The 15,813-nt window shown below is 47.5% G+C and overlaps 1 protein-coding gene across 1 annotated transcript in view; it reads left to right on the forward strand.

Annotated features, from left to right (window-relative positions):
- TSPAN5 (tetraspanin 5) overlaps window positions 1-15,813 on the forward strand; it is a 169,970-nt gene that overhangs the window by 123,453 nt on the left and 30,704 nt on the right. The window lies entirely within an intron of this gene.

Below are 15,813 nucleotides of genomic sequence, written 5' to 3' on the forward strand. Positions count from 1 at the left end.
AAAAGTTACTTAATGTCTAACGAAGCAGACAGTGAGAAGATTTTTAAAAAACCACACGGATAGCTGCATGGTAAAATCTAGTAAAAGTTACTGACGTACAGTTTTTGTAATGACTTCCGTTTTAAAGAGACTGATGGACCTTTGGGTGTCTGTACTAAATCTGTTCACCCTTAGGGGAGTTTTTCTCTTTTGAGTGTCGAATGCTTATAGGGACTTCTGAGGTGAGTTTAGTTTGATTCGGTGCTCAGCATTTGCAGACAAGCTTCTGGATGTAGAGCATTTCCCATGCAGTCTGCCATTTACCAAAGCTAAACTGTGTGTCAAAAGGAAGCAGGCTTGGTCTTAAACGCGATACGGAGGAAATTTTCCTTCAACATCTGAAGTGCTTGACAACGTCATGTTCGCAGGGACGTCGATTTTGAGATGAGGAAGTTAAAATCAGGTGGCTTATTTTACATCCCTGGCGGAAAGCCCGCCTGATAGGATTGACAGGGAGCGCTAATTAATCACCCAGGGTCTCCTCATTTCACTAATCACATTGCATGAAACCCTGCTGGCAGAGGCTCAAGGGCAAACCGTGGGCTCTCGGCCAACTTATTTTTCATTTATATGCTCCCTCTATAAATTAGTGCGAGCCGAATGTATGCTGTCAGCGGCTTACTTTCCCATGGCGACCCTCTCTGGTTAAACAGCTTTAAATGAAATCTTATACTGAGAGCAAAAAGAAGTTTCGTGCAAAAGGGAAAAAAAAGATTTAAAATCCTCTTTGTAATCTTGATTCCCGTGGTATGCGAGGAAACTATTTCTGTTCCGGTCAAAATCTGCTGGACTGATTGAATAATGCACAGGTGACAAGATAATTGCCTTTTGTTATTGGGAAAGTGAGCCACGATGCTTTTTCCATGACATTTCTAATTGCAATAATACTAGTGTGTGTATTGAATGCATGCAATCCACCAAACACATCCCTTACCTCATGAATGGCCACATCGGTTCTGTGTGGAGGCTATTACCATCTCCCTTTACAGGTGAGCAAATTGGGTCTGTCAGCTCGTCCAGGGTCACAGCCAGGAAATGCTGGGACCCAGATTTGAGCCATGGTTTATCCCCAAAGGCCATGCTCTTTCGACTGTGTTACTACTATTCATCATTCATATATATATGGTTCTTTTATATCATCCCTTTTCACTGGGGGAAAGTATCAGTGGTATTTATCACATATCTCAATGATAAATATCAGAGGAATAATTCCTGTTTCCACACGGATCCTCTTACATTCATCTGAGTTAATACATCATTTCAGAAGCACCCGGATCTCTAACACTTCATGCTTTCCAGTCATTTTAACATCATGCCGTGGAGAGAAAGTTGTGGGCATCTTTAAACCAGAGGACATAGGTGCAGCTTATTCGCACATCATTCACACCGTTGTTCATCTTGAGAGGCTTCAGACAATTCTGGTAGAAAAGGAAAATTCCAGACTGCACACGCACGGGTAGTTTCCAAGGCAGCGCCTGTTCAGAACCCAGCCTTACGTCCTGACGCTGTGAATCATTCGGCTACAGCCTGTCTTACATATAAATTAATTTCCAAGAGTCCGTAATAAACTCTTATATAAAAGAGTGATTTGTCAGAACCCATTTTCCCCTATTAAAAATACCTAACTAGGGAGAGCAGTTTGATCTTTAGTGGTTTGTACGGGTGCTGTGTTAAGCCAATACTTTTCTCCTTAGTATGCGGCGCTGATGTTTTGGGTTGAAAAGAATCCCTTCCATTTCTTTTTATAGTGTCATGAGAAGTTGGAAAGAGGAAAAACTGAGCTGAACGTACAGAATAAATAACTAAATGGTGCCGTCAGTCTGCCCTTTTGTTTTCAGACGCTCCCCTCCCCATCCTTTGTGAGTCATTGAGCCAGTGAGACCGATCAAAGACACCTCAGTGTATAGAGCATCTTATGTGGAGGTTTATTTGTCATCCACACAAAGGACTAATTGCCTGCAGGCTCCTTTCACATGGCAGTCAATGGGTTAGGCTCTCCTGGGGGCTCCCTGCCTTCTGCATGCATCTCTCAGGACGCTTTGGGTCTCGATTGCATGTAAAGCCTCAGAAAGTTGTCGTCGATCCAGTAAGGTTATTAAAGGGATTTTAAACATGAGCATGGAAATGTAAACAAGAGCTTGAAGTGAAGGTGCCTGCCATCATTTTCTGGTGTTTGCTTGATTTGGTCAGAATGATAATTGGTGTGATGGCTATGAAGGAAGCTGTGTGGCAGTGCTAGGATGTGGCGTGCTTCTCTCAGAGTTTAGCATTCCAAAAGGCCCACGGGGAGGAAATCCAGTTCTTGTTTTAACATGAACTTGAGGTTCTCAAAGATGGTTTCTTGGATGCCTTTGTTACTGATATTGTCAAGATTTCATTTTAAAGAAACGTTCTGAATTCTAACAAGTCAATGTAGCAGACTCCGATTATAGTTTTCTATAGTGGCTTCGCCTAGATCGGCGGTTCTCAACCTGTGGGTCGCGACCCCTTTGGGGGTCAAATGACCCTTTCACAGGGGTCGCCTAAGACCATCGGAAAACACATATTGAATATATAATTACATATTGTTTTTGTGATTAATCACTATGCTTTAATTATGTTCAATTTGTAACAATGGAAATACATCCTGCATATCAGATATTTACATTATGATTCATAACAGTAGCAAAATTACAGTTATGAAGTAGCAACAAAAATAATTTTATGGTTGGGGGTCACCACAACATGAGGAACTGTATTAAAGGGTTGCGGCATTAGGAAGGTTGAGAACCACTGGCCTAGATGGTGTGTGTGTGTGTACACACTATAGGTCAGATAACATTAATGCCTGAAGAATTGAAGTTACATTCTCCTGGTGTTTTTAAATAATTATTTCTAACTAAGGCATGTGTTTACTAAAGTTTTCCTGAAATAAATGCAGTTATTTCTTAGTATTTTAATATTTACAGTTAAATGAGAACATTTTAAAATAACATAATTATACATTAACTATAGCAAAGACATTTATTAATAAGACTCCCCACACCCAGAAAATGTGTGTCATCATGTTTCTTAGAAAAGAAAGTAGATGTTATTGGTGAAACAAACAAGTTTAAAGAAAAATTTTTTAAATGGAAAAACTTTAAAACACACATAGACACATAGGCACAGAGAGGGTTTGCATTCGACTGGGGGGAAAAGTACCAGAAATAGCTGATTGAAATCTCTTCTGCCTTCCCAGCTCTAACAGCTGGCTTCCAGCAGGGCAGACCAGAGCAGCCGTTGGTGCTGGGGAACAACTTGTTGGGTGGGAGGGAAACACCAGCCCCTCTTCTGTAAAACAGAAACAGGGATTGTGAAGGGTCTGAGATTTTGCCCTACCTGCCAGCTAGCCAGTTACCCTGCCCCAGTGTCCTGGATGCCACAGAGACTCCAGACTCCTGGGTCAGGGACATAGGACTTTGTTCATCACAGCAATACTAGTACCCACTGGATCAGTATTTTTCACACTCTTTCTCTGAGCTCCGATTTCCGTACGGTGATGCAGAGAGGGTCCGTTGACACTTGTGTACATAATGAGTTGTGGTATAGGAGGGCAACCCTGGGTTCAGGGAACCCGAAACTTTTATAGTGGACAGTAAACCTGCCTGATCCTTTCCAGGGTGAATGTAGAGAAACACTACTTCTATCTTCCAAATTTCCTCGAAAAGATTGTCCACAACAAATGACACAATCAATCAGTTCCTCCCTCATAAGAAGTTCAGAAACTTGAGAAAATTATCTTCCAACACAAAATTCTCTGGAGACACCAAATAAGCACAGATGCTAACGAATGTGCACTGATTTTTAGGGGCTACATGTGTGCCAGCTGACATAGCCAGTAGCTACAGCGTGATTGTACTCTGTCATTTTAACAGATGGATAAAAAGTGATATTTTAGTTACATCGAGTACATATAGAGCACATCCTTTTCAAAAGGTCTCCCCTTCATTTGTGTTGGACCGCCGAGTCCTGTGTAGCTGGCCAGGTGGTGGTAATCTCCATTTACACTTGTCCTTCAGTGACTTGATTGAATTCACCCCACTAGTTAATAATGTTCCTATTGGCACTAAACCTGGGGTTCCCTGCACCCAATCTGTTGGTCTTTAGAGCACATTGCATAACTCTGTTTCCCTTCTGCCTCCTACACAAGGCAAAGGACACCACTGGCTACTACAGAGGTGACCCTGGTCCAGTCCCGAGTTCCTTGTGGGTGGTTGCCAGCCCTCTCAACTAATGTTGAGTCTTGCCCAGCCACACCCGGGGGGATTGTCTGGTGGCGGTGCTGCCGGTAGTGTCCAGAGTCAGGGACTAGTTTGAAATAAGGGAAGTTACTTTCTTTAATGTTTTCTTGTTCTGTGTTTTATTTTCAGTTTCACTGAACACAAGCAGCCTCACTGTTTCAGCCCCTTTCTCCCTGTGTTAATGTATCATGGCAGGTTATGGTCTCTCCCTCTGTGGACTTTGGTCACACCTCTTTCCTGGTCTCCTGCTGCCCCTTTATCTACTGCTTTGTCGTCTCCCCTCCCCGTTCTCTCTCTGCCCTTCACCAGAAGTCTGCGTGTCCTCTGGGACATTGCCTTGGTCCTCTTCTCTGCAGACTTTCTATATGGCCTAACAGTGACCACAGTAACAGTTGTTTGTTGAGCACGTTCTATGTGCGAGGGGCCTGAAGAAACACCTTCCATGCATTATCTGCATTCAGTCTTCCCAGTGACCCTCTGAGATGGGTATTGCTGTTCTCTGTATTTTATGGAGGAGGAAATAGAGAACGAGGGGTTACATTACTTGCTCAAGGTCACACAATGAGTAAGTGGTGGAGCCTGATTTCTAACCAAAGTCTGACTCTGGAGCCACCTTGCTGACAGCCTCTGGGCCCTCACGGGTATGTGCCAGGACACCTTCTCGTGTGTGCCCGGCACTCATCTCAGTGGCAACATGTCTGAAACTGAGCTCTAAAATCGATCTCTCTCCTAAAATATTCTTCCCAGCTTCTTAAATGACACCACAGCCTACCAAGTTGCTCAAGCTAAAAGCCTGGGAATGTCCATAGATTCTTCTGTCTTCCTCATCTCCCACAAGTAATCCACTCATCCATTCAACAGATCGTTTGGAGGATTCAGAATTAACCAGACGAACAAAAATCCCTGCTCCCAGAGAGCGTGCTTCTGAAGAAATCAATATCCTCATCTTATAGACTGGGAAACCGAGACATAGGGAGATTAAGTGACCTGCCCAAGGAAGCATATTTAGGACTCAAACCCAGACATCCTGGTTCAGGAACCATGGTCTTAACCTTACACTGTCTGCTTCCTGTCACCCATAGAGTCCCCTCCTCAGTCCTCTCTCCTGTCTTCATCCTCATGCCACTGCCTTTTGGGGCTGGTGGCCCTGTCACCAGGATTGCTGTGGTAGCCTCCCAACCTGTCTCACTGCCTGCCATCCCGCCTCCCTTCAGTTCATTCTCTGAGCTGAACTGGAATGACTGTTCTAAAGTGCAGTCCGGCCCTGTCATTGTTGTGCTGAAAACCCTTCCTTGGCTTCCTGTAGCTTGGCGGAGCCTTGGTCCCCAGGACACACCGAGCCTGCTGTGACCAGGCCCCCGCTTAGCAGCCCCTAGACCAGAGGTTCTCAGCAGTGACCTGGAGGGCTTGTTAATACAGGGCCTGCTGGGCCCCACCCCAGGGGCGCGGGAGAATTGTGTTTCTAACCAGTTTCTGGTCCTGTGGCTGGAGCAGGCCCCACACTGGGAGGAGCCCTGCTGCTGGAGGCCTGCTGTGCCTACTATCTCTGTTCCCACCTGGAAGCCTTGCCGATTCCTGAGGGACATGCTGGTTCAGGCTCTGATCCTTTTGCACAAGGTGCTTCCTCTGCAGGGGTGATCTTCCTGTCTCCTTCCCTTTAAAGCGCAGTTCAAGTGTCACTTCCTGGGAAGCTTCCTCTGGCCCCATAGTGAGCCCACAGCCTCCGCTCTCTGTTTCTATGGCAACGAGCCTCCGGGAAGGCTCCATCCTCTGTGGGTAACTTGTGGTTTTACTTATTTGTTTCCTACCCACTGGCCCTCCACATGTAGCTCTTTAAGAAAAGAGATCATCTGTTGTATTATTCACCCTTCTGTCCTGGGTGCCTAGCACCGTGCCCAGGATACATTGAAGATACGTATTAAGTGACTTGCATTATAGAACCCTATTTGTGCTTTAAGAAATTGTAATCCTATTTTACTTTTTATTTGCATTACCCTTTAAATCTTGCCCAAGATGTGTTTTTTAAAGCGTTAAGCTATTCCAGCACAGAAACAGTATACACCCGAGAGTATTAGGCTTAGAGCTGCTGTGAGCCCGAGTTGACTACTTGGCTATTTAGCACAGACAGCGGGAGCTTATTCCCACGGAGGCTGGTGTTTGTCCGCAGATAACTCACTTCTGCCTGTGGTTCAAAATACTTGAGTTCTCCCTCAGTCCTCCTCAGCCTCCAGAACATTGCTCTGGTCTGTTCTGAGCCTCGGTTTTATCTAATCAGAGAGTTAAGGATGGAATAGCCTGGGCAGGGTAAGCCTTGCTTTTTTGGACACAAAGATTAGTGGGCTGTAAACTTGCAGCCCCCGTGTTTCCATCTGGAGTTGGATTGCTTAAACCCTCATGTTCCCTTTGATGAGCCTGCATCATCTACGTAATTTCCAAGAAGAATCTAGGTTTTTATTGCCTGCATAGGCCACCCTGCTTTCTCTCTTCCCATCTCAGATTCTTGCCAGAGCGTTACACAGCTCCCAACTCTAACAAAGGAGTTTCCGAACAAGGTTGTCCCTGGACTGTAGACACATCTTCAGGCGGGCTCTGGCCTTCATCTGGTGTGGAGCAAGTTCAAAGGCAGAGAGCCCCTCCACCTCTCGGGGAAAGCAGGAGGGCAGAACCCGGTGCACAGAGCTTGGGAACACGAGAGCTCCCCCGCCCCCTCGCCCTTTCCCAGGCCCCGCTGGGTGGTGTTGCTTTGGGAACCATTTCCAGCTGGATCATTCCTCTTCCCAAACTCCACAAGCAACCGAGGGCAGCTCCTTCCTTCAGGGAAGCGTGGCTGGCTTGTGTGTTCCTCTCACACCTGGAGCCAGCAGTGTCTGGGGGAGTTCAGACCCCCAGTGCCTGTACCGAGGTGTTGGGAAAGGATGACAGCAGATCCTTCTGAGTCTCCGGAGCAGCAGCATGCGCATGCCCATTTGCACACTTCATTATTAGCAGTGAGCTTGTCACAGGCCTGAGCACGAGGGAAATTCATCTGCTCTCTTAGTTACGTCTTAGGAGCCTCTTGGTTGCAAGTAACAAAAATCTCCGGAGTACTTGAGCTAAGATAGGAGCAGGGAGAGACGTATAATAGAGACCCAGGGGCGCTGTGCAAGACCCAGGGTCAAGGACGTGTGGCCAGCGGTCTTGCGGATAAGGAGCAGAGAGGGGTCAGGAGTAGAAGTGACTTGTGGTCTCTCCTCTGCTTTCTACATCCGAATGGTGTCTCCTTAGCACCCCCAGCCCGTTCTAGCACAAGGGAGACTGAGGCTGACAAAAGCCACTGCGTCCAGACCCCATTTCCTGGGGAGGAGAGACTCTGCCTCAGCCTGGTGTTTGAGTCACATGTCTCACGTCGGCCTAGAGAGGGTAGAGTGCAGCTGGGCCCTCTTTGCAGATCTGGCTGCAGGGCTCCCAGGAGGGTGAGGGGAAGTTTTAAAAAAGGGGTGGTGTTATTTCAGGAGCTAGCCCAATCAGTATTGGTTATAATTTATATCCCACATTCCTCCAAAGGATTTTTTATTATTAGGTATAATGACACCCAGCTGATGTGGCTCGGAGGTTGAGCGTGCACCTATGAACCAAGAGTTCATTGCTTCGATTCCCAGTCAGGGCACATACCCGAGTTGCTGTCTTGATCCCCAGTCAGGGGCCTGCAGGTGGCAGCCGATCAATGTCTCTCTCTCATTGATGTTTCTGTCTCTCTCTCCCTTCCTCTCTCTCTCAAATCAATAAAAACATATTAAAAAATAGGTATAATGAAAAAACTTCTTTACAAAGGATGTCATATAGAAGGAGTGATAATGCCCTGACCAGTTTGGCTCACTGGTTAGAGCGTCGGCCTGGGGACTGAGGGGTCCCGGGTTCGATTCCAGTCAAGGGCATGTACCTGGGTTGCGGGCACATCCCCAGTAGGGGGTGTGCAGGAGGCAGCTGATCGATGTTTCTCTCTCATTGATGTTTCTAACTCTCTATCCCTCTCCCTTCCTCTCTGTAAAAAACCAATAAAATATATATATATATATATATATATATATATAAAAAGGAGTGATAATGTTAGAGAAAGAGAGGATGCATCAAGAAGCCCTGATGGGAAGAAATTTAATGTAGGGTTTCAACATTTGCAGGGTTTTAGGTTCTGGGGCCAATATACTCAGAATTCCTGAACTAGACAGCCAAAATACGAAATAGGAAAGATGTGAAATGAAACACGATCTCGATATTCTGACTGGAATATCTTTTACTAATAATCGTTAATTTTCAATGCATGGGGGCACTTGTGTCCACTGTCCCTGGAGGCCCCGCAGCTGCTGTTGGGGAGGGAGAGGACTGACGAGGGCAGGTGCTGCTGTCCCTTAAGTGGGCACGTGCTCCCTGATTAACAGTCCCCGTCCCTCCTGTGGTGTGAACCCAGGTCATGTCCCTCCTTAAAATTGTGTGTGTGTGTGTGTGTGTGTGTGTGAGAGAGAGAGAGAGAGAGAGAGAGAGAGAGAGAGAGAGAGAAGGGCAAGTTGGGGTCCATGCGGAGAGTGGTTCAGAAGTTCAGAGAGGACCGCTGATCTCTGAGAGCGAGGCTGTGTCCTCGTTTGGAGAAACAGGTCCAAACTCTGGAGGAGGCCGGCGGAGAAGTGTCTGAGGAAGGGGAGGGAACCAATATGCACGCAGCACATGCTGGGCTCTGTGACCCTCAGCCAGGCCTATCATGATCACCTGGCCCCTACCGCGGTTTTGTGCCTTCCCTGGAGGGCCCTTGTTATCTGCAGTTGACAGGTGACAACCCGGGGGCTCTAGGAAGTCGGGAAACCCTCCTGTGATTCTTCTCTCCCAGTAGAAACCACAGTTGTCGCTCCAGCCTTCAAAGACCAACCCAGCCTGGCTCCTGTTACTCCTGCCCCGCGCACACCAGCCCTCCCCCGGCGACTGTTCCTCCAGCGTGCCACATAGCCCCTCCTCCAGCCGGGCCGTTCCTGTGCCTGGAGCCCCATTCCCTGATTTCCTTCCGTCAACTCCATCTCTGTCACATTTGCTCATCCAGCGCTTTCTTAATGGAGACTTGCCTTGCCCGTTCTGTTTTATATTGCAGCACCCCCTCCACATTCCGGTCCCTCCTGCTGCTCTCCTTCCCCACAGTGCTTCTCGGCTTCTAAAAGTCCGTGTAATCCACTCCTTTATGCTTCCTTTCCTTGCCGTTGCCTCCCCACACACTGCAGCTGGAGTGTCAGCCATAGCGCAGGCACTTTCATCTGTTCTGGCTCCTGATTTATCCAAGTGTCTCGAGGGCTGCCTGGCTCCCAGTAGATGATCAGCAACTCTGTGCTGAATGAATGGAGAGCCTTCCCCGTAATCACAGCACCAGGCTGAGCTGGGGCCGGTGCACTAGCAGGCTGCCTGGAGTGTCCTGTTTACAAGTCTGAGCTTTATCTGTTATTCCATCTTCCGTGGATTCTGCACAGTTTGCATGTGCAAACTGGGACACAGGGACCCCGTGGCAAAATTGGGATCGACTTCCTGAGCATTGAATTTTCCACCAGCCCGAGCTTCCTCCTTAGGCCTGGCAAGAATTCTGCCCAGAGGCCTCTTACTCCTGAAATCAGCCCCTGCTCTATAAAGACAAGGTGTGTTTTGTTAACATAAGTGTGTAGCACCCGTGGATGGGCTGCCCCACCTCACCCACCCCTGCCAGGACGGGAGTGTGGTTCACACTAAAGCGTCGGAAAACATCTAATAAAAGGAACACGTGTTGCAGTTCCAGAAAAATACATCTTTCCTAATGGCCCTCTCTCGTTCCTCTCTTCTGTGCCAAATGTTTTCAATGCATCTCTCCTGTTTATTCAGGCAGAGCTTAAAATTTCAAAAAAACAAAACAAAACCCCTCATCAGAATGATGAAGGGATAACAGTTCCACCCATTGTTATTTAAGATAATATTTTTGAGCTCCAATGGAGGTGAGAAGATTAACCTGACTTTTGTTTTCCTCCATCGTGGTTACATCCCTGCATTATTATTTTGAGCCTGTTCATGGAATTTTCTGGGCAGATGCCATTGACGAAATTGTTATTTTTTTGAGTATTTAAGAGTTGCCTGTGAATTTTAATGTACATCTATACATAACTGCTTCCTTTTTTTTTTTTTACTTTAGAGAAAGAGGAAGGGAGAGCAAGAGAGAGAAAGATCTATTGGTCACCTTTTATATGCGCCTCGACTGGGGATCGGATCCAAACCCAGGCATGTGCCCTGACCAGGAATCAAACCCAAGACCCTTCAGTGCACAGGGCGACGCTCCAACCAATGGAGCCACACTGGCCAGTAGCTACTTCCTTTTATGAATAAAAGTAGTGGGTGGGCTGCCCTAACCAGTTTGGCTCAGTGGATAGAGCGTCGGCCTGCGGACTCAAGGGTCCCAGGTTCGATTTTGGTCAAGGGCATGTACCTTGGTTGTGGGCACATCCCCAGTAAGGGGTGTGCAGGAGGCAGCTGATCGATGTTTCTCTCTCATCGATGTTTCTAACTCTCTATCCCTCTCCCTTCCTCTCTGTAAAAAAATCAATAAAATATATTTTAAAAAAAAGAAAAAAAAAGTATTGGGTGGGGGTGGACATGTATGTCGATTTTAAATAATTTATTTTTTAAAGTACACAAGCTGAAATTTGCTTCGAAGAAAATTCAGATAGCAGCCAAAATACCCGTGAAAGAAAACTGTCCTTCAGAAATGCCACTAGATCTCAAGCTAGTTACAAAATTAGCCCCGAGAGTCACTTCTGGCAGAGAGGACATAAGATGGAATTTGAAAAGCCATCCGTGTGGAAGATGCTGGAATCACAGGCATCATCTGCAACACCTCCCTCTCCGTCACCCTTGCCCCCTTTCACCATATCCAGTCGTCACTGAAAATGTCAGCTTTACTTCTAAATAGTTTTACTTCTATTTCCCCACTACATTTCAGTCCAGGACATGATCGATCTTGTCTCCTTCTAGTCCCAGTGAATCTCCTCTGTTTTGCAGCCCAGGTCATCATTTCTCCAACGCCCAAATCTGATACTGACCAGACTCCTCACCCCACTGCAGCTCACTACACAGTCGGCCCTTAAATGGCTTCCTGTCCCTCTTAGGGCAATGCCCAGATTTCTTAATGTGGCCTACAAGGCCCTGCATGGGCTGGTTCGTGCTTGTGTCTCTAACTGCAAATCTGCCCTGCCCTCTTCTCTTTCCTCATTCTCTGTGCGCCAGCCACACCAGTCACCGTTTAGAGTAGGAGTAGGGAACATCTGGCCCGAGGGTCGTAGAAGGCCCGAGAAATCATTTGGTCCGGCCCTGCCACGGCAGGCATCAGGGGTGAGTTCATTAAATGTTTGACCAGATACAGCAGGCTAATTTGTTTAAGTTGATGATTTTGTATGGCCCACACATGATGTTATAAATACCCAAATGGCCCTTGGCAAAAAAAGGTTCCCCACCCCTGTTTTAGATCCTTGGATGTGCCATGCTACCGCCACCACCATGTACCTGTAGTGCGTACATGCTTTCCCTCTGCTTGAACTACTCTTCCCTTTTTTATTTCTTATTTTTGCCAGTTAATGTCTCCTCATCCTGCAGACCCCCGTTCCTACATCCCACTCAGAGAAGCCTTCCGGAAACGCTCTCTGGTCAAATCCCCTCTGACAGTCTCTATTGGCCTTATTTTCTTTTCCTTTACGGCACCATCAAGGACAATTTTGTCCTTCAAGCTTTGATGATTTGGTTACAATCCTACTGGACTGCAGGCTGACAGGGGGCAGAGACTGTATCTTATCTCCTGCATCACAAGAGAAAAACAGTGTGCAGCACCAAGTAGGAGCTCAGGAATATTCGTTGAGGATTGTAGATGGATGGATGGATGGCTTCTCAAAGCACCCATTTTTGTACCAGTTAGAACGGAGCACAGGTTTGTTTCCAAGATGCTGGAGGCTCAGCAAGGACCAAAACAACAGATGGGGGAGATCTTCCACTCCTCAGAGAAAGGGGGCAGACGTGTCCCTCCTGGCATGGACACGCCATCACCCACGTCTCCATCCTGGGTCCATTGTCCTCTCCGGCGTTTCCTGAGCGCCAGCTCTGCCCGCTCTGTCCCGCCACGCCTAGCAGCTGAGTCAGCATGCCACTCTCAGAGCACCTGGTGCCATTCGCACTCCCTCAGGAAAACATACCTGTGCCCTGAACACCTAGAAATTAAAGGGGCAATTTTGGGTGTTAGGACAAGAGTTTCCGTATAGTTGTCCATCCATTATTTGGACATTTTATGCACATCAGGAAAGTGCTGTAATAGCTTCGTGCGTGGGCTGCGGAGTCATTTCCTGAGCGTTTCCAGCGCAGGCACCTGTGTGACCTTGGGGGGGAATTACCTCAGGTGTCTAAGTCTCAGTTTCCTCACCTGTAAAGTGGTGATCAGCACCTACCACACGGGGTTGTTGAGGGACACTTCAGGCCAGCATTGTTCAATAGTAATATAGTGCAAGCCACAAAGGGAACTTAAAGGTTGCAGTAACTATTTAAAAAAGGGAAATGAAACAAGTGAAATTAATTTTACTAATATATTTTGTTTCACCCAATACATCTGAAGCTTTATCATTTCAACAGGGTAGTCAATAATAAAGCAAGTATTAATGAGATATTTTACATTGTTTTTATTCATATTAAGACTCTAGCTCATCTCAGTTTGAACCAGCCACATGTCAGGGGCTCAGTAGCCGGTGGCTACTGCATTAGGCAGAGCTGTTGTAGCTAATTCGTAAAAAGCACAGCACCTAGTTCCTACTCACATTCAACAAGTGTTGGCAAGATTATTGTCATTCCTTTTAAAACATCAAAAACCGGGTGGACAAACATTTGTGCTGCGTGTTTGCATACGTTGCCGTGCGGGAAGATGCATCGGGTCTGTTTTTCTGTTTCGCAGAAATGAGGAGCTGCCTGCAAGTGTTCTCAGCTGTTCCCTCCCTGTGAGCGGGCCTCCCGGTTTCCTAACGAGGTCAGCTGGGTGGTTTACGTCCCCTTTTCTGAGAGGTGGGAAGGGGGACTCCGTGTGCCTCGAGTGCTGCGTGCCTGTCTCTGCTTTTTGGCTCCTCTCCGTTTAATTACATGGAGCTGGAACAACTTGATTCTAAAACAAAACACATGGGCTGAGAGTACTCGGAGGACATTTGCTAGTGATGTAGCTGCGAAGGTATGTGCGTGTGGAGGCCCCAGCCCGCACCGCTCTCTTGCTTAGGTATTGAGTGCGATCCTTGCCTTTAAACCCAGCGTCTGCTCTCCAAGTTCTTAAGCCCTTGTTTGGAAAGTCACAGTTAAAGCAGAACAACATATTGGAGCAAGGTGGTAAAGGAACGGTCTGCGAGTCTTCTTTTAAATCCTGATTTTTTTCTCCTTTTTTTTTTTTTTTTGTGGGAAACTATTGGTTTCCAACCCATTTATATGGTCTGTGAGAGCAAAAGGGTTTTCCAAGTGGCAGGAAGAGAACTGAGGACTTTATACAAAGAGGAGAAAGTTGACCCACCGTGGGATTTCTCTGTTTTCTACTTCCCTCCATTGCTGACCCCAGGGTGGGGCATTTCTGTTCTTCAGCCAGTTCTCAGGTGAAGGCGAGGTTTTCATCTCTTTCTTCCCCAACTTGCCTTTGCTCCCTGGAGAGAGAAGGTGCCATGTCCTGTTCTGACTCCATCGGATTCTAACCTGAATGTCACAGCTGCCTGTGCCGTGGGGGATGGGGGCGCATCAAGGCTGGTGAGGATGTGCACTTCCGTGTTAGACTTCCCTGGGTTTCCAGCTTGTGGCTCTGAGCCTCAGTAACCTGAGCCTGTATTTCACAATAAACATGTTGTGATGCTAAAGAGAGACGCTGCCTACGGAGCACAGGGGCCGGTGAGTCATCAAGGGAAATAAATGTTAGTGATTTCGCAGGGCCCTCAGCGCAGTGACGTGTCTACCCTCTTGGCAGCGAGAAGCACAGCTGACTGCAGTGCCCTCTGCCACCACAGCCCACCCACCTCGTGGTGATGCTGTGATTAAATGCTGCATCGGGGCGATGTGAACGTTTGTCCATGAAGGGCTTTAGCGTTAGAAAGTCAGGCATCTTGTGGGATGCACTTGATGTCCTACGTGTGGAGCCAAGTGCTTGGTGACTTCTAGGTGTGATGAGATCCTGTGTGTACACCTGTCCCCTGTTACCCAGTTGTGCCTCGGACCTAGAAATAGAGAAAGAGAGAGAGAGAGAGAGAGAGGGAGGGAGATGCTGAATGACTTTATTTTTGTACTGCAGAGCCCCGAGTGCCTCGGGGGATGGCACCTTTGTTGTTTGGGGTCAGAAACATGAAGTGAAATAGCACTCTGACCCGGCAGTGGAGAGGCTGACCATAGTTCTCCTGTTGGGATGTTGAGAACAAGACATCTTCCTACACACTTCTTAGATGTCTGAGAGCAAAAGGAGGAGGAAGGGGCCTCGGTGTTTGGCACGGCCACGCTGGAGCGTTCCGTGCAGGAGCCCAGAACGCATCGCATACCCTCGTGGCGACGAGGACGGGTCACTGCTGGGAGATGGGGGAAGTCCTGCTTTTAAGAACACTGCCCCGTTTTCAGAGCGCTCCATGGTGTGTGTGCTTTCCGTTCCTGTCCCCCTGCTCCTGCGGCTCACCCAGCCCCTGTTGGTCTGAAGCCTGCAAAGTGTCCCTGCCCAGCGAGTGGAGAAGGCCTCCCAGCTGGGCAGCTCAGGTTTCCCTGGAGCTGGGAGGAGTGGCCACCCTCACTGTCGTTTTCCGCGCACCTCGCTCGCTCGGTGGACAGCTTTTCCTGACGTGTAGCTTAACCTACATGTCAGTCAAATCCACAGTCGCCGCCACTGTCAGAATGCCTCTGCTCAGCCGCCCACTCTGTCCCCATCAGTGCTTGGGCAGGGGATTCCGAGTTGCTAATGAAGGTGAGGAATGAGTCTTTCCTCATGGCCAGTTGCACCCCGTTCCGATCACTGAGCGCTTAGTGGGTGGACAGCACTGTATAGTGTGTCATCACACCTGTTAACACCCTGATTATAAGCGACATTATTATTTTTGGTATAGTCAAGGCAAAAATACTATGAGGTACCATCGATTAAGAAAAAAACTTTGTACATACATTTTTTATATATGCGGATGTATCTTTTTTATATTTTGTTTTATTATTGCTTTAGAGGGAGAGGAAGGGAGCAGGAGTGACAGATGGAAACATCGATGAGAGAGAAACATTGATTGGTTGCCTCCTGCATGCCCCCTATAGGGATGGAGCCCACAACCCAGGCATGTGCCATGACTGGGAATTAAGTAGTAACCTCTTGATGCATGGGATGACACTCAATCCACTGAGCCACCCCAGTCAGGCAGAGGTACCGTCGATTTTAAGACACATCCCAATTTCACCTCACGTGGTTACCTTTTGTGTGTGTGTGAGAAAGAACATTTACGTTCTCCTCTTAGCAAATTTC

Source organism: Myotis yumanensis, unplaced genomic scaffold (genome assembly GCF_028538775.1).
Source record: "Myotis yumanensis isolate MYYU_CA2020_CCGP unplaced genomic scaffold, mMyoYum1.0.hap1 SCAF_1, whole genome shotgun sequence".
NCBI classification, from domain to species: Eukaryota; Metazoa; Chordata; class Mammalia; order Chiroptera; family Vespertilionidae; genus Myotis; species Myotis yumanensis.